Source organism: Lepidochelys kempii, chromosome 1 (assembly GCF_965140285.1).
Source record: "Lepidochelys kempii isolate rLepKem1 chromosome 1, rLepKem1.hap1, whole genome shotgun sequence".
NCBI lineage: Eukaryota > Metazoa > Chordata > Testudines > Cheloniidae > Lepidochelys > Lepidochelys kempii.
Window position 1 is genome coordinate 308,786,617 of NC_136380.1, and position 19,464 is coordinate 308,806,080.

The 19,464-nt window shown below is 41.3% G+C and overlaps 1 protein-coding gene across 3 annotated transcripts in view; it reads left to right on the forward strand.

Moving 5' to 3' along the window:
- The window catches only part of KCND2 (potassium voltage-gated channel subfamily D member 2), a 433,131-nt gene that overhangs the window by 173,057 nt on the left and 240,610 nt on the right, over positions 1 to 19,464 (forward strand). The gene's annotated exons all lie outside the window — the stretch shown is intronic.

Genomic DNA, 19,464 nt, shown 5'->3' on the forward strand with positions numbered 1-19,464 from the left:
GGAAAACCCTCCCATAGGCAGTCACGCTAGCCAGACCTGCCTACAGGCAGAAGAGGATTCAAAATTGCTTCTGTAGCTTTGCTGGTAGGCAGTGCTCTTCAATTTGAAAACGATCTACATGCAGATCCCCAACAGACTTACTGAAGATTTACTATGCTTTGACCAGTTCCGCACTTCGCTATGTAAATTCTTTAGGTGTTGAGCATGAGTAGAGCACAAAACTTAGATGAATTACATCCTCTTATTTGTAAAGCTTAGCACTTCATCTCTGTCTTGCCACTGTTATGAGATGGATACAGTTATTAATCTTCAAATAATTTACAAGATGTGTATTTCACACTAGACTATTTAACATTACTATATCATTGTATTGTGCTTTCATTAGTGCACCGGTAAGAAACATTTTAATTGAATTCTGTTAAAAACCCCAGTAAAATCATGTACCACTGATAATTTTTAAGTCCATTACTTACAGTAGATTAAAGGTTTGCTCAGGCCCTTACAATCCCATGGCTAAATGTAGAACTTGGTCCATGGAATTCAGAACCTAACTTGACTTCAGATGATTTCTTGGTTCTGTGTGAATTGTTCACACAGCTCTAATAGTTATATACAAAATATTACTTCTCTATGGAATAGAAAGGCGAAAAGCAGCATAACTAAGTTAATATACGTATTTTAACGTGCATTTTTTGCTTGTATTTGCACTTGAAAAACAAAAGTTGATTTGTTTTAATGTTTTTGCTCTGGTATTTCATCTCAGCATATGCTAATTTTTTTCTTCGTAATTAGTACTGTTCAAGGATCAATATACCACTTCAGTTCACTGTCGTTTGTCAGCCACCTGTCTTACTGTTGAAGAAAGACATAATTAGTTTCCTCTTACATTGTGATCCAAAATAAGATAAAGGTATTTGATCTTGGCAGATGGACAAATAGTGCTTATTAGTTTACTTGACTGGAATATGAATTACAGGAAATGAAAAAAAGGGTTAAGTTTTTTTAAAAAATCTGCAATATAGGAGATTTATTTTGATACAATTATACTTGAATCATTTATATTGCCTATTATCTTTAATGTGAAAACAAAATATATATAAATAGTATCTCAACATTTCAGTCCCCTTCATATAAAATGTAGCAAAATATATCAGGAGAGTTTTTCAAGGGGCTGAGAACATATTTTTCTGGGACTCAAGGAGCATGATTTTTTTATTTCTGATAATCCTGGCCAAAATCCTTATTTAAATGTTATCCTATATAATGTTATCTGAAAGTTAAGACTAAAAATAACTCCACCATCACTGACTTAAAAATGCATTGAACAGAATGTAATTTGTTTCTTCCTTTGTTTGTTTCGTGGTAGACTAGCACCTAAGGGCCTGGTCTTAAGATCTTTGAAGGCAATAGGACTCTTTCCATTGACTTCAGTGGACTTTGGATCAGGCCCTCGGTATACCTTTCCTGGTTTAAATGTACTGATACCTTTTTCCGTTTACTAGAAGTTTATATAATAAACATTGACCCAGACCGTCTCCTGAAGACCCAAAAGAGAGGAGTCTGTACATGTATGGATCTCCCCATTTTCATTTGGAAGAAGGAGCGTGCCACCCTTCTGTACCACCTGACTGCAAAGGACTCTCCAGATTTTCTATTGTGGGGGTAGGAACTGTGGTCAGGAAGGGATAGAACACGCTCCACAGAACTGTCCATTTTTCTGTGCCTAATATCCTCTCCTGAAGATTATCTCGTAGGAGGGGGCAAATAGCTCATTTGGACCCCTTTTACAATTAACAGTCAAAACTAATCTATTGATATTAATGATTTACACTTAACTACATGCTATTTTAATTTAAAATTCATGGTTGTAATGTTGCAGATGTATTATTTGTCAAAACAGTGAGACCTGGAAAAATCTATATCCCACAGGCACTTCACAGGCACTTTATGAATTAACATACTTCATGAAAATGTAATTTTCCTGATGATTACATTTTTGGTTCTGTAATATTCCATCAGTTGTCACCACTATCACTGAACACAATAGGTTTGCATGTTGTGAAAACTAAATTGCATAATTCTGACCAAAGAAGTAATTTTTAACTCTAATATCTTCTATCCAATTTGTTGTTTTGTTTGTTTTTCATCTTTTCACTTCGAGTGTGTAATGTTGTCATAATTATATGAAATATAATGTCAATTGCTTATAGGTTCCTTTTTTATTATTTGTCATCCATTTGATCTGGGCACATGAAAATTGAAAATATATAGAATAGAAACATTCTTTTCTAATTCGGTATTATAAAATCAACCTAGGATAAAATAGAATTTTGTTTTCCAGGACTTGAAATGTTGTGTGGTGGTTTGACCATTTGATATTACCTGCTTGTTTCCTTAGGACTTCTGGAAATGTGGAAATCTAAAGTGGTCTTCCACAAATCTAGGCAGATTCGGGCTGCAGTTTGATGTGATGGTATTTAGGAGAGAGAAGGGTGGTAAGCAAGGTAGACCTGTGTGTGAGCAGATATCAGAAAACCACTGCACACTGAACAAGCAGAGAACACTAATCTTCCAAAAATAGGAGAAAAATCCGTACACTTGCAGAGTGTGTCAGTATATGAAGATGCAGAAAGGGACATATGAAACTCAATGTACTGACACCTGTAGATCCTATATACAGAGCCATCCCTTGGGTATGATGAATTGGGGTGACTGCTCCAGGCCCCGTGCTTTGGGGGGGCCCACAGGCTGGTACGATTGACCAGCACAGTCAGTCCTGCAAGTGATGGGTCGGTCCCAGAAGTGACAAATTTGTCACTTTCGCTTTGGGCCCCACACGCCCCTAGGGACGGCCCTGCCTGTATATATTGGTCTGATCAGACTTACAATCATAGACTCATAGAATATCAGAGTTGGAAGGGACCTCTGGAGGTAATCTACTCCAACCCCCGCCCAGAGCAGGACCAATCCCAACTAAATCATCCCAGCCAGGGCTTTGTCAAGCCTGACCTTAAAAACTTCTAAGGAAGGGGATTCTACTACCTCCCTAGGTAACACATTCCAGTGTTTCACCACCCTCCTAGTGAAAAAGTTTTTCCTAATATCCAACCTAAATTTCCCCCACTGTAACTTGAGACCATTACTCCTTGTCCTGTCATCTGCTATCACTGAGAATAGTCTAGGTCCATTCTCTTTGGATCCACCTTTCAGGTAGTTAAAAGCAGCTATCAAATTCTCATTCTTCTCTTCCGTAGACTAAACAATCCCAGTTCCCTCAGCCTCTCCTCATAAGTCATATGTTCCAGACCCCTAATCATTTTTGTTGCCCTTCGCTGGACTCTCTCCAATTTTTCCACATCCTTCTTGTAGTGTGGAGCCCAAAACTGGACACAGTACTCCAGATGAGGCCTCACCAATGTTGAATAGAGGGGAATGATCATGTCCCTCGATCTGCTGGCAATGCCCCTACTTATACAGCCCAAAATGCCATTGGCCTTCTTGGCAACAAAGGCACACTGTTGACTCCTATCCAGCTTCTCGTCCACTGTCACCCCAGGTCCTTCTCTGCAGAACTGCTGCCTAGCCATTCGGTCCCTAGTCTGTAGCGGTGCATTGGATTCTTCCATCCTAAGTGCAGGACTCTGCACTTGTCCTTGTTGAACCTCATCAGATTTCTTCTGGCCCAATCCTCCAATTTGTCTAGGTCCCTCTGTATCCTATCCCTACCCTCCAGCATATCTACCACTCCTCCCAGTTTAGTGTCATCTGCAAACTTGCTGAGGGTGCAATCCACACCATCCTCCAGATCATTAATGAAGATATTGAACAAAACCGTCCCCAGGACCAACCCTTGGGGCACTCTGCTAGATACCGGCTGCCAACTAGACATGGAGCCATTGATCACTACCTGTTGACCCTGACAATCTAGCCAACTTTCTACCCACCTTGTAGAGCATCCATCCAGCCCATACTTCTTGAACTTGCTGACAAGAATACTGTGGGAGACAGTGTCAAAAGCTTTGCTAAAGTCGAGGAATAACACGTCCACTGCTTTCCCTTCATCCACAGAACCAGTTATCTCATCATAGAAGACAATTAGGTTAGTCAGGCATGACTTGCCCTTGGTGAATCCATGCTGACTGTTCCTGATCACTTTCCTCTCCTCTAAGTGCTTCAGAATTGATTCCTTGAGGACATGCTCCATGATTTTTCCGGGGACTGAGGTGAGGCTGACCAGCCTGTAGTTCCCCGGATCCTCCTTCTTCCCTTTTTTAAAGATTGGCACTACATTAGCCTTTTTCCAGTCTTCCGGGACTTCCCCCGATCTCCATGAGTTTTCAAAGATAATGGCCAATGGCTCTGCAATCACATCCGCCAATTCCTTTAGCACTCTCAGATGCAACGCATCCATCCCCATGGACTTGTGCACGTCCAGTTTTTCTAAATAGTCCCGAACCACTTCTTCCTTCACAGAGGGCTGGCCACCTCCTCCCTATGCTGTGCTGCCCAGTTCAGTAGTCTGGGAGCTGACCTTGTTTGTGAAGACAGGCAAAAAAAGCATTGAGTACATTAGCTTTTTCCACATCCTCTGTCACTAGGTTGCCTTCCTCATTCAGTAAGGTGCCCACACTTTCCTTGGCTTTCTTCTTGTTCCCAACATACCTGAAGAAACCCTTCTTGTTACTCTTGACATCCCTCGCTAGCTGCAACTCCAGGTGTGATTTAGCCTTCCTGATTTCATTCCTACATGCCCGAGCAATGTTTATATACTCATCCCTGGTCATTTGTCCAATCTTCCACTTCTCGTAAGCCTCTTCTGTGTTTAAGATCAGCAGTGATTTCACTGTTAAGCCAAGCTGGTCGCCTGCCATATTTACTATTCTTTCTACACATCGGGATGATTTGTCCCTGTAACCAGAGTAAGGATTCTTTAAAATACAGCCATCTATCCTGGATTCCTTTCCCCCTCATGTTATTCTCCCAGGGGATCCTGCCCATCAGTTCCCAGAGGGAGTCAAAGTCTGCTTTTCTGAAGTCCAGGGTCCATATTCTGCTGCTTTCCTTTCTTCCTTGTGTCAGGATCCTGAACTTGACCATCTCATGGTCACTGCCTCCCAAATTCCCATCCAGTTTTGCTTCCCCTACTAATTCTTCCCGGTTTGTGAACAGCAGGTCAAGAAGAGCTCCGCCCCTAGACTTCCTGCGCAACTTACTCTACCTTTGCAATAGAAGAAGTTGCGCACATGAATACACTTCAGATTTAAGGTGCAGTTATGCAGATTTGTTGAAACACTGTCCTTCAAATACAACAAAATCAGTTTGTGCCTATGTCAAGGTTCCTCCCCCACTCTGAACGCTAGGGTACAGATGTGGGGACCTGCATGAAAACCTCCTAAGCTTATCTTTACCAGCTTAGGTCAAAACTTCCCCAAGGTACAAAATATTCCACCCTTTGTCCTTGGATTGGCCGCTACCACCACCAAACAAATACTGGTTACTGGGGAAGAGCTGTTTGGATGCGTCCTTCCCCCCAAAATACTTCCCAAAACCTTGCACCCCACTTCCTGGACAAGGTTTGGTAAAAAGCCTCACCAATTTGCCTAGGTGACTACAGACCAGACCCTTGGATCTTAAGAACAATGAACAATCCTCCCAGCACTTGCACCCCCGCCTTTCCTGGGAAATGTTGGATAAAAAGCCTCACCAATTTGCATAGGTGACCACAGACCCAAACCTTTGGATCTGAGAACAATGAAAAAGCATTCAGTTTTCTTACAAGAAGACTTTTAATAGAAATAGGAGTAAATAGAAGTAAAGAAATCCCCTCTGTAAAATCAGGCTGGTAGATACCTTACAGGGTAATTAGATTCAAAACATAGAGAATCCCTGTCATAAATATAAAGGGAAGGGTAAACCCCTTTGAAATCCCTCCTGGCCAGGGGAAAGCTCCTCTCACCTGTAAAGGGTTAAGAAGCTAAAGGTAACCTCGCTGGCACCTGACCAAAATGACCAATGAGGAGACAAGATACTTTCAAAAGCTGGGAGGAGGGAGAGAAACAAAGGGTCTGGGTCTGTCTGTAGTCGTCTTGGCCGGGGATAGACCAGGAATGGAGTCTTAGAACTTTTAGTAAGTAATCTAGCTAGGTATGTGTTAGATTATGATTTCTTTAAATGGCTGAGAAAAGAATTGTGCTGAATAGAATAACTATTTCTGTCTGTGTATCTTTTTTGTAACTTAAGGTTTTGCCTAGAGGGGTTCTCTGTTTTTGAATCTAATTACCCTGTAAGATATCTACCATCCTGATTTTACAGGGGGGATTTCTTTATTTCTATTTACTTCTATTTTTTATTAAAAGTCTTCTTGTAAAACACTGAATGCTTTTTCATTGTTCTCAGATCCAAGGGTTTGGGTCTGTGGTCACCTATGCAAATTGGTGAGGCTTTTTATCCAACATTTCCCAGGAACGGGGGGGGTGCAAGTGTTGGGAGGATTGTTCATTGTTCTTAAGATCCAAGGGTCTGGGTCTGTAGTCACCTAGGCAAATTGGTGAGGCTTTTTACCAAACCTTGTCCAGGAAGTGGGGTGCAAGGTTTTGGGAAGTTTTTTTGGGGGGAAGGACGCGTCCAAACAGCTCTTCCCCAGTAACCAGTATTAGTTTGGTGGTGGTAGCGGCCAGTCCAAGGATAACGGGTTTAATATTTTGTACCTTGGGGAAGTTTTGACCTAAGCTGGTAAAGATAAGCTTAGGAGGTTTTTCATGCAGGTCCCCACATCTGTACCCTAGAGTTCAGAGTGGGGGAGGAACCTTGACATGGTGGTTGTCACGGAGTCCCTGGGCAATGCTCTGGAACTGCTCCCCATGAGGCCAGTCAGGACTCTGGGGCAGTCGCCTTTCTGTGAGCAGCCTGTCTTCAGGACACACAGCTCACACAGCTTCCACCTTCCTGGGTCTGACCTCGGAGCATTCAGCATCCTCTGCCCCTACGTGCGCTTCCCCCAGCGAGTCCGCTCAGGCGGGGCTCCTGGGGAAGCCAGAGGGTCCTGCACCCCAACTTCGCAGTCAGACAGGACTCTCAGCCAGCCAGGAAAACAGAAGGTTTATTAGACGACAGGAACATGGTCTAAAACAGAGCTTGCAGGTGCAGAGAACGGGACCCCTCAGCTGGGTCCATTTTGGGGGGCAGTGAGCCAGACAACCACGTCTGCACTTCACTCCATGTCCCAGCCAGCCCCAAACTGAAACTCCCTCCAGCCCCTCCTCCTCTGGGCTTTGTTCCTTTCCCGGGCCAGGTGGTCACCTGATTCCTTTGTTCTCCAACCCTTTAGCTCTCACCTGGCAGGGGGGAAGGGCCCAGGCCATCAGTTGCCAGGAAACAGGGTGTCGGCCATTCTCTGTGTCCAGACTCCTGCACACACCGGCCCTCTAGGGCTCTGCAATGATCATACACCCTTACCCCACCACCTAGATACTTAAGAACTGCCTAGGGGAAACTGAGGCACCCCCACACTATTCAGAGGAAACATTAAGAACAGTCCCACTTCGTCACATCTCTCCCCCCTTCGAGATCGAACTGAGCGGGGTCACTTTAGCCGGTGACCTGGGGAAGTTCGAAGCCACCAACGTTCCCATGGATGCCCCAGCCTTCCTTGGTAGGAGTTACACCAGGCCCTTCCAGTTTCACGCCCTCCCTTAGGTCAGGGGTGGTCGATAGCACTCGTAGGCCGCATGTGGGAAGGTTTATGCAGCCCATGCCCTTTGGCCACCCCAAGAATGTCTCCCCATTGACCATCACCTTCTGCTCCCACTCGAGATCCGAGGGGCCTGGCCCCAGGAAACTCCACACAGACATATAGGTTGGGACCAGGAGTGGGAGCCTGTCCACATCCCCAACCATCTGGATGACAGAGTCTATGGCCTTGGGACCCAGCAAGGGAGCTAGACACCGGGGCTTTTCCGCAGGGTCCCCTTGGTTCAAATCGCCAGCCTGCTCAAAGGCAGTGAGGTGGCATCCACATCCCCCCCTCCTTAACCGGGGGCAGCAATTTAGTCTCGAGGTTCCCTGCGGAACTGGCCCCCCGGGGTCTATCCCCACTACCCCTTTGAAATCCCTCCTGGCCAGGGGAAAGCTCCTCTCACCTGTAAAGGGTTAAGAAGCTAAAGGTAACCTCGCTGGCACCTGACCAAAATGACCAATGAGGAGACAAGATACTTTCAAAAGCTGGGAGGAGGGAGAGAAACAAAGGGTTTACCCTTCCCTTTATATTTATGACAATCCCTCTAGGCAAAACCTTGAGTTACAAAAGATACACAGACAGAAATAGTTATTCTATTTAGCACAGTTCTTTTCTCAGCCATTTAAAGAAATCATAATCTAACACATACCTAGCTAGATTACTTACTAAAAGTTCTAAGACTCCATTCGTGGTCTATCCCGGACAAAAGCAGCATATAGACAGACAGAGACCCTTTGTTTCTCTCCCTCCTCCCAGCTTTTGAAAGTATCTTGTCTCCTCATTGGTCATTTTGGTCAGGTGCCAGCGAGGTTACCTTTAGCTTCTTAACCCTTTACAGGTGAGAGGAGTTTTCCTCTGGCCAGGAGGGATTTTAAAGGGGTTTACCCTTCCCTTTATATTTATGACAGCCTACAAATGTTTTCCCATGTGGATTACCAATCTGATTCTAATTTTGAGGTAAGAGAAAGCAAAAGTGATTTATACCTCTAGTTTTAAAAATGTAACTTGGCATAAATATTATAAGGTACAACTTAGGGCTGAAATCCTGCTCTGTTGAAGACAAAGGAAGTGTTGCCATTGATTTCAGTGGGGATAGGATTTTACCTGAGGTCTTAGTGGTGACTATGGAGAGCAGGAGTTCAATATCATGGACCACATCTTAAGAGAGAGTGTCTTTTGGGCCACTTCCTTTTCCATTCATATTTGCATGGATCTCCTCCTTTTTCATTCACAATTGTGTGGCATCCCTATGGCAGCAACTGCAACAATTAATAAGAAGGAGAAGTAATGTCAGACAAGTACTTAGTAAATTTTAACTATTCTGGTGTTGGCTGTGGTCCTTGTATGGATTCTGTTTCCTGTTGTTGTTATTATTATTATTAATAATAATAATAATTATTTATTTGTGTTACTGTAGCACTTATGAACTCTCTACTGACGGTTTCCTCCTCCTTGCTTCCAGTATCTTTTACAGGCATCTATGCCCCTTTTTGCCGTTAAGAGCTTGGACATCAGTAAAAACAGTTGGAAGCATGCATGTAGTACCAGCACCCTCTGACCTGCCACAATTGAATGGGAGCCACTGAAGAAAAGTAATTGGATAGGAGCTACGGCAACCAACCTCCACACTCATGTGTGATAGAGACCTTTTATTGGCTGCAGTTATACATGGAGAGTAGGAATATAAAAATAGGCTTGAATTTCCTCATAAACATAAAAGTTGTTTTCATTAATATGCAGAATGCAATTAACACCATAATGTTTACATATCCCGGCCTTGCAGACATTTTAAGTAGTGACCACTTCTTGGGCTAGCCCTCCATGCTATCAGAGAGTTCCATCTGGTTAATCAGTAACAGTACTGCAACTCATTCTCATGCAGCCATAACCAATTATTAACCATACTTGCCATGACACAACCACTGCTGCTGTGGCTGCAGCGTAGACTTGTACTTGTACTCTAGCCCTAACCTGTATTTCCCTACCACCACATTTCCTATGAAATCTCAAAAGTAGGCTGTGCTCTAAACCTTTCTTAAGTTTAGAGCTTCTGCATTCTTTACTTCTTCATGCTCTACTACTTATTTGCCTTTCACTTAGAAGCTATTCTTATTTTTCACCTTGTGTAGCCAAGAATACTTTTCTCCTTGAGGTAATCAGAGGGCTACATTAATTATGCTAGTCAGCCAAGCATCTGACACAATTAGCTCTAATTAGTGGATTTGTTTACTCATAAACCATAGTAGGCAGGTATAGCATAATTCATATAACTAGCAGGCAGATATCATTAGGTGGCATGAAGATTTTACATTTACACACTATGTCTAAATACTTAAATATCAGTGAACAACAAATCACTCTTCTCACACACAGTCCCTTCTCAGAGACTACTATCTTGTAGCCTTAAAGCACTAGACACAATCATGTATCCAATAATGGTTCTTTAATTCAGTGGTAGGCCTGATTAGGATTAAATTAATGATGCCTTCTGAGTCTTCTGCACCATTATTCAGATTGTACCATAAAAAGAGTGTTAAACGTTTGTCACAGCCTTCATATATCATCTGAAAGACCACTATTACAATGCTGATTAATGTGTTTGTTAAATAATCAATCAATACATTATAGACAGAATAAGCAGAGAATAACTAGTCTCTGTAGATACCATAGTAATTAGTAGTTAGTGCACACTTGACTGTACACAAATTCAGCACAAACACATTTCATTTTCTCTGAGTATAGATTTCTCAATTATAAGGGCTAGATCCTCTGTGGATAACCAGGATTGTGGGTGTGCAAGAAATTCTTTTTCATTAGTGAAGAATCCCAGCCTTTAAAATATGTAGATCAACTAAACCTCTCCTCCTCCTTGAGAGGAAAGATGTTTTTTGTGGTTAAGATGGGGTGTCAGGAGATCTGGGGTTCTCCTACAGATTTCCTGTGTGACACTGGGCCTGTGTTGGGAGAGTCACACCATTGCCAAGGCGAGTATTGGAAAGAATGTCTTTGAGAACTCCTAGGCACACAGAAAATCGGTGTGCCCTCTGCTACGCCCTTTTTGGTGTCCATCCTCTTTCTGCACACATAGCCAACCAACTTTGCAAGCAAGCACAGCTGGTTGAAATACTACCAAACTGGATTTTTTTCCTAAAATTTTTCATCAACATTTTGATTATTGACCAAAAGATTTTTGATAAACATTTTTGTGAAGATTAAGGCTAATTTTCAACCAGCTCTGCTAGCAAGTGGCAAGAGAGAAGCAGAGCCATGGCCCTGTCTCCTTCCCACTTTCCCAACCCCTTTCAGATTGCCATGCACCCAGGGGAGTAGGGAAAGAGCAGCCTTTATGGTCTCCAGCTCTGCCTGGTGCCTATGTGAGCCTCACTAGTGGGGAAGGCCTTCCTGTCACTGTATATCCACATCAGATGAAGACAGAATATCACCGTAAGAATATCAATATAGTGCTGGTGAAAAGTCCCAGATTGATAATAATGGAAAGTAAAGTCCTCTGATTAGCCACCAAATAGATAAAGTACAAGCAGCTGCAATTCAAGTTCAGTCACTCTGTAGTGTTGATGTGCCTCATCCCTGGCTTGGCATGTACACTGTCAAAAATGAAACCATAGTTTAGTTTCTGTGCCCAGAAATCCTTACCCTTTTCGCTCAGGCTGCCATTGCAGCTGCAGTCTTCCAGTTGTGATATTTGTGAGTTTTAATTACATGATGCCCAGCACATCTGTCCCATAGACCACAATATCATTACATCACTGCATAACTGCCAGTCGGTAATTATTATTAATATTTATTATTTGTATTACTATGCTGCCTAGGAGCGCTAGTCCTTGACTAGGACCCCACTGTGATAGGAGCCGTACGAACACAGAACGAAAAGGCAGTCCCTGCCCAAAAGGACTTGCAATCTAACTATAAAACAGCAATAGCAGATGGATATAGCCATAAGGGGGAGTATAAGTAAACAATGAGGTGGCCTTGGTCAACATAATAGACAGTGGTCTCTGCACACTAGAAGCCTAACCATTGTCAAGTTTTATGTAGGGATCATGGCTAAGAAGAGGAAGGATGTGAAGGTGGATAGTGAGATAGCTTTGCAGAGGGTTACAGGGAGGATGTGGGGTGGCATAGGAGAAAGCACCAAGGAGTTTATTTGAAAATTTAACAAGTGGGCAAGGGAGGCTGGCTTCATGGACAGATTGGAGGCAACCATCTACATCTCTATAGTAAATGAGAAGTGGTAAGGAGGCAAAGTTTAGATACAGCCTGGATGTGAGGCCCTAGAGAGAAATCCAAGTCAAAGATGACAGGCCTGAGTGACAGGCAGGATGATGATGGTGCCCACAGTAATGGCTTTCATAACTATCAACATGGTCTGAATTCAAGCCAGTGACTTGAATGTGAAGATGCCACCTCCTTTCTCCAATCCCATGAGTGATCAGCTTCTGTCTTATCTTGTTTATTTTTTATGTAGTTCTTTCTATTTTTAACGCTAGTGTAAAATGGGAAAAGAAATTAAGAAACTAACAAATAATATATTAGTTTGGATACTGCATAAATGGATTCTGTTGAGGTTTGTTTCGATTGTATCTTTGCTGCAGGTTTGGAACAGAACAAATATTTCTTTTGTTATCATTTCAGTACTGTTAGGGCTCAGGTCCCTTGAAATCATTGTCTACAGCTGCTGGCCTATGGAAACTCCATTTGTGTGCTCTACTCTTTGCAGTCTAAGAGACACTCTTTTCTCAGAGCAGAGCCTTCAGCAACCTTCTCTACTTCCCCAGCCCAATAAGGCAGTCAGACCTGTTGGGAATGGGAGGGGAGGGGGTCCACCAGATGCCCTAGTGTAAAGCAGATTCTTTCCCGGCTGGCTAACATCAGCTAGAGATGGCTTTAGTTTAGTTTAGAAGAGACTACAGCCAGAAGTTTACTGGAAAACTTTTTAACATCATTGACACATCTGTTCCTGAGGTCACCCTGGAAGAGCTATATACGTCAGCCTTTTGCATATAACTCCCCTGTTATTGATGTTGAGGCCAGCTGGCAGAAATTACTCTCTGTAGCAGAGCTGGGCAAATGCTGCAAAAACTATTCATGAACTTTTAAAAAAAAATTAAACAAACTTGGTTTGACTGTTTCTGTATCCCTTGTGAATTCACTTTCCACAAATATTCTAGCAAACTAGTTTAATAGCAGACATATTCAGTAAGGCCCCAATTAAGCAGTTCATCCATATTTAAGCATGTGCTTAACTTTAATCACATGCTTATGTCCCTTTGGGCCTCAATGAGACTTAAACGTATTCAAAATTAAGCGTGTGATTAATTGCTTTGCTGAATAGGGATTGATTTAAGCACATGCTTAAATGCTTTGCTGAACTGGAGCTTAAAACAGCTAATTTTAAGTGAATATTGGAGACTATCGGCAGAATGAAATTTATCCCCTGTGCAGTGGGCCAGTCTGAGGCCTCTGTGCTTACTGAAGTCCCACTTAAACCCTCAAAATAAAGGTTGGGCAGGCCTCAAGTTTATAGTTCTTGACTGACACTGTGCATAGGGGTGAATTTCACAAAGAAAATAAATTTCTACATCAGTTACATTCCGTGTAACTGAGAGCCAAATCTGGCTTTCTTGGAGATTCTTTAGTCATCTGATGAGATAAAGATCAAGAATGGAGGTTAGTATGAAAAGGCTTCATGGCATTTTTGATTTTGAAAAGAACACCAATTTTCCCTGATTTCCAACCCACTTAAGTTCCAAGAAAGGGGTTTGTGGCAATCAAAATGAAATTCATCTCTACAGGAATAGATAAAGAAGTTTTGTTTTCGATAAAATTATGCATATTTCTAAATAGGCATTTTTTTCCAGATTTGATAATGTCCATCAAATTTGATTTCTTATTCCCCAGAAGAAGTTACTGAAAACTTGTTGTGCAGTTTGTCTGTATATGACAATGATTTGATTAACTTTGCTATTCCTGAATTTTGCTTGTGTTTGTGTTATCTACCCTAATATACTGTTCTATATTGATTTTGATGATGTGTTGCAATATGGAGTTATCATGAGTTATTTACATCTCTTTAAAGTTGTTTGACATCTTAATTTATTTTGGTTGAATGTATTGCTGGAGGTTTCATCATGATATAATCTTTAATTAAAGACTTACCTTTAATTCCTGGAGGCTCCAGGACAATCCTGAAGGGTTGGCAACCCTGGTTGTTATAACAGTTGATAATCATCTTTGTTTCTTAATTGCTCAGTTTATACTTCTGCTCCGCTATTTTGAATACCCCTCTTGTGATAATGTTTTTCACTCAAAGGGGTTTACAGAAAACTGAGAAGGAATAATTGTCCCCTCCTTCCAAGTAGGAGCTTAGAAATAATACTCTTTTTCTGTGTTTCTAGACCATTACTACATCTGTATAATACAGTCTTCGAGCTCGTCTACACTGCCCCGCAGTTCAGTCTATGGGTATGGGGTGTAGGGAAGAATAGCAGTGTGAACACAAAGCTGTGCTGTGACGCTCCCGAGTGGATGCTGCAATGTGGGTATGAACTAAAAGATTCCTAGTTCATATTAATGTAATCCTCTTCAAACTGGATTACACCAATATGCACTAGGAACCTTTTAGTTCAGGTCTGCAGCATCCACCTGGGGGAGTTACAGCACAGTACTTTGGTGCACACTGCTATTCACACCTCTATATTCCGAACTGTGGGGCGTTGTAGATACAGCCTTAGACTCTACTACAGTGCCTCGTACAATAGGGCCCTGATTCTGGTTAGGCCTTCTTGGCACTGCAATAATACAAATAATAATAATAACAGTAAGAATGTGAATTTATTTAATATGTTTCAGTTGCATTGCTATTATTAATTATTACTATTATTATAATCTGAAAAGATTAAGTACCATATTAATCAGAAAGCTTACCTTCTTTTTTAATGTTTATTTTCAAAAATGTTAATGTTATACACACAGAAGAAAAAAGGAAACATATACCAACCATGAAATCTGGAAAACCATTCACCCCGGTTAAATATCTAAATTGCATTCTATACTCTATAAAAAACTCAAAGGGAATCAGGAATTCTAGCTGTTCATTAGACTCTTTTCTTCAAATGCATAAACAATCAGCAAGTCCTTTCGTAATGTCTGCACTTCTTTCTTCTATAGTCATTTGAAAGTAGGAAACGTTAGATCACGTTGACAAGTTGTCGATTACAGTTAAATGTTGCTAGCAAGTGCCATTGAGTGCCCTAATTAAAACTACCACAGCTCTCTTAAAAGTTACTGTTATCTATCTTGAGAAACACATGTTAATATAGCTCAGTACAGAAGAATAAAGAAAAATATAGAATTGTGTCCCAAATACTCCAATGTGTGCTTGAATCTATGGCACAGCATATGTTGGAAATAAAACAAGATTAAAAGCTCAGTTCCCCCCAAAAAGGAATCATCATTATAAGAAACACAGAATATAGAGAGAGCTTTAAAGGTAAGGGTAAATAATTAGACATAGAATTGTGTGACTTATACTCTCTTTAAAATGTGAATAAAGATCTGGGTTTACACAAAAATACAAGCTATATGTATTCTCGTGAATGCATTGGCATGCAGACTTGTAGAGTCGGCCATAGTATTCTGAGGTTGTCTTGTGAAACAGATTTTCTGCCCTAAATCTGCCCAAACTTAACTGATTCTATCTACCGTGGTCACACACATCTATCACAAGATTTTCCTGAGAACTGTCCTTATGATTTTAGGAAGGTGATTTGGGAAAAGAAATTAAGGACAGTTAGTGAGATAATTTTCTGCCTTCTATGGCCCGTAAAGTCAGTGGCATCATTTTTGTTATTTAAAGGGAGAAATACGAATCTTGGAGCCACCACAAGTCTTTTCTGCAGCAGGGTAAGTTGGGCCCGGCTACTAATGTATGGGTATTGGATTCTATCAATAATTGACAACATTTCCCCCCCCTCAAGGATGATTCACTTTTTCTGAGTATGATGAAAGTCTCCAAATAATTCTGGTATCTAGGGCTGCTGAACTCTCAGCTGCCAGAGGGTTTTCTGAGAATTTTAGGCTATTTTTTCTGTTCTTTCCCACCAATTATTTAATTATCAAATTGAGATATTAATATCACATAAATGCTCAAAATGCATCCCTTTTGCCAAAAATAAGAGATGGAAGAGGTCTGACAGGGAAATAACACCACATAAAGGGGGAACATTAATTAAGTTAATTAATCTAGAAGTTGAGTGTAGCTTTGTGATGTTGATTGTAGCATGGGAAGTGGGCTGCTGAATGGTGTTTTGGGCGATGGATGAAGGTGAAATTAATTTTGAAGAGTTTGTTGTTTATGTCCTCGCCTCTGTGCCGTTACTGGTTATTATAAGGTGAAATAAATTACAAGTAAGAAAATAGGAGTTTTTGAAATAAAGCAACTAAGATCAAAGAAGGATGATTTCTTCAGTAACTTGATACACTAAGATACAGCAAAATAACATTAAGGATTATATACTGTTACTTCTAGCTTTATATATTTAAGCCCTGATTCAGGAAACCACTTGAGTGTGTTTAGTCCAGCTGACCTCAGTGGGACTTAGAGAATGTATCTGAAGTTAAGACAGGCTCAGGTACTCTCCAGAATAGGTATGTTTTCCTGAATCAGTGCTTTGATACCTAGAGCTCTACTCAGGAGTGCACGGAGAGAAGAGGAAGAGAGATTTGCACATGTCAATCCCATGTACATGGAGAGGTGAATAGACTTACAGATTTAATGTGTTTGACTCACAGATTTAATGCTCATTTCATATAGTTTTTGTTGTGTTAATTAGTTATTGGTTTCAGTAAACTTTGTGTATCACCATCTATTTGTGTAATTGGTATAATTACATAATTAAGGTTAACAGATGTAATCATCATTAGACTGTTTTGGGAATCTTGTAGTGTCAGTGTAACTCAGATGCTTGTGATACAGCAGTTAGCAGAGCAAATAAGGGAAGAAAGAGTGTGGAAGATACATAATTTCTTCTTTTTGTTTTGGGGACTCTGTATCTGTAGTCTTGCCAGACCCCAGAGGGGTTACTCCACTGGAAGAGTTAGGAACAGCCAGAATCTGGTGTGCATCAGTCACCAAAGGTGCTCAGTACCCATTTTGAAGCTATATAGGAAGCTTTCACTGAGTGCAAACCACTTGGCAGGCTACATCTATAGTCAACATCTTACAACATTAGTAAGTGTGTAAGTTTTAGATGAGAAATACCAAAGGACTGTCACATAATACTTGTGTCAAGGTTCCTCCCCCACTCTGAACTCTAGGGTACAGATGTGGGGACCTGCAGGAAAAACCTCCTAAGCTTATCTTTACCAGCTTAGGTCAAAACTTCCCCAAGGTACAAAATATTCCACCCGTTGTCCTTGGATTGGCCGCTACCACCACCAAACTAATACTGGTTACTGGGAAAGAGCTGTTTGGACGCGTCTTTCCCCCAAAAATACTTCCCAAAACCTTGCACCCCACTTCCTGGACAAGGTTTGGTAAAAAGCCTCACCAATTTGCCTAGGTGATTACAGACCCAGACCCTTGGATCTTAAGAACAATGAACAATCCTCCCAACACTTGCACCCCCCCTTTCCTGAGAAATGTTGGATAAAAAGCCTCACCAATTTGCATAGGTGACCACAGACCCAAACCCTTGGATCTGAGAGCAATGAAAAAGCATTCAGTTTTCTTACAAGAAGACTTTTAATAAAAAATAGAAGTAAATAGAAATAAAGAAATCCCCCCTGTAAAATCAGGATGGTAGATATCTTACAGGGTAATTAGATTCAAAAACATAGAGAACCCCTCTAGGCAAAACCTTAAGTTACAAAAAAGATACACAGACAGAAATAGTTATTCTATTCAGCACAATTCTTTTCTCAGCCATTTAAAGAAATCATAATCTAACACATACCTAGCTAGATTACTTACTAAAAGTAATAAGACTCCATTCCTGGTCTATCCCCGGCAAAGACCAGCATATAGACAGACACAGACCCTTTGTTTCTCTCCCTCCTCCCAGCTTTTGAAAGTATCTTGTCTCCTCATTGGTCATTTTGGTCAGGTGCCAGCAAGGTTACCTTTAGCTTCTTAACCCTTTACAGGTGAGAGGAGCTTTCCCCTGGCCAGGAGGGATTTCAAAGGGGTTTACCCTTCCCTTTATATTTATGACAACTTGTTTATGAGAAATATTTGCAGTCCACTCAAATATTGCTTGTAATTTGCTTATACTTGTAAAAATAACATTTAATAAATTATGTCATTCTTTTTCTCTCAGAAATGAAACTCTTTATAATTTTAAACTTGTATCTTGAATGGACTTAGTTCTAGCCTGTGTGTCAGCAGGAGAGTAGGCTGAGGTGCAGATAAAGGGAAGTAACCACATATAATATTATCTAATTTTCTTTATCCATTACATGAACAAGATGGCTAAAATACAGCAACTTCAAACCATTTTTTCCTCAGAATTTCATAGTGTATTAATCCACATTACAGACAACAACCTGTATGTCTGTATTGTCTGTTATATTACAATGACCGAAATGCCATATGCACTTGTTATTCAAGCAGTATCTCAGACCTTCTACTAGGGCATCAATCACAAAATAAAAATGTGTTTTCTGCCACCACAGGAGTGGATACAAGAACTCACATATGAATGAACAAAATATACAAGAGCTCAGACATTAGGCAATCACTTGTTGAAATGTAGAGGGTTTTTTTCTTTAAAAAATGTCACTTTAGTACTATTAAAATGGGCTGTCTTGAAAATCCCAGAGACTAAAGTCCTCTATCTATCAATAGAGAAGATATAGTGTGACCAAGGTAGTGCAGGGTAGGTTTCCACAGACTGTTCTATTACAGTCCATCAGTGATCTTCCTGAAAACACCATCCTAGCCACTATGGATGTAGAAGCCCTCTACACCAACATTCCACACAAAGATGGACTACAGGCCATCAGGAACAGTATCCCCAATAATGTCACGGCAAACCTGGTGGCTGAACTTTGTGACTTTGTCCTCACCCATAACTATTTCACATTTGGGGACAATGTATACCTTCAAATCAGCGGCACTGCTATGGGTTCCCGCATGGCCCCACAGTATGCCAACATTTTTATGGCTGACTTAGAACAACATTTCCTCAGCTCTCGTCCCCTAATGCCCCTACTCTACTTGCGTTAAATTGATGACATCTTCATCATCTGGACCCATGGAAAAGAAGCCCTTGAGGAATTCCACCATGATTTCAACAATTTCCATCCCACCATCAACTTCAGCCTGGACCAATCCACACAAGAGATCCACTTCCTGGACACTAGGCGCTAATAAGCAATGGTCACATAAACACCACCCTATACTGGAAACCTACTGACCGCTATGCCTACCTACATGCCTCCAGCTTTCACCCTGACCACACCACCCTATCCATTCTCTACAGCCAATCTCTACGGTACAACCACATTTGCTCCAACCCCTCAGACAGAGACAAACATCTACAAGATCTCTATCAAATGTTCTTACATCTACAATACCCACCTGCTGAAGTGAAGAAACAGATTGACAGAACCAGAAGAGTACCCAGAAGTTACCTACTACAGGACAGGCCCAACAAAGAAAATAACAGAACGCCACTAACCATCACCTTCGGCCCCCAACTAAAACCTCT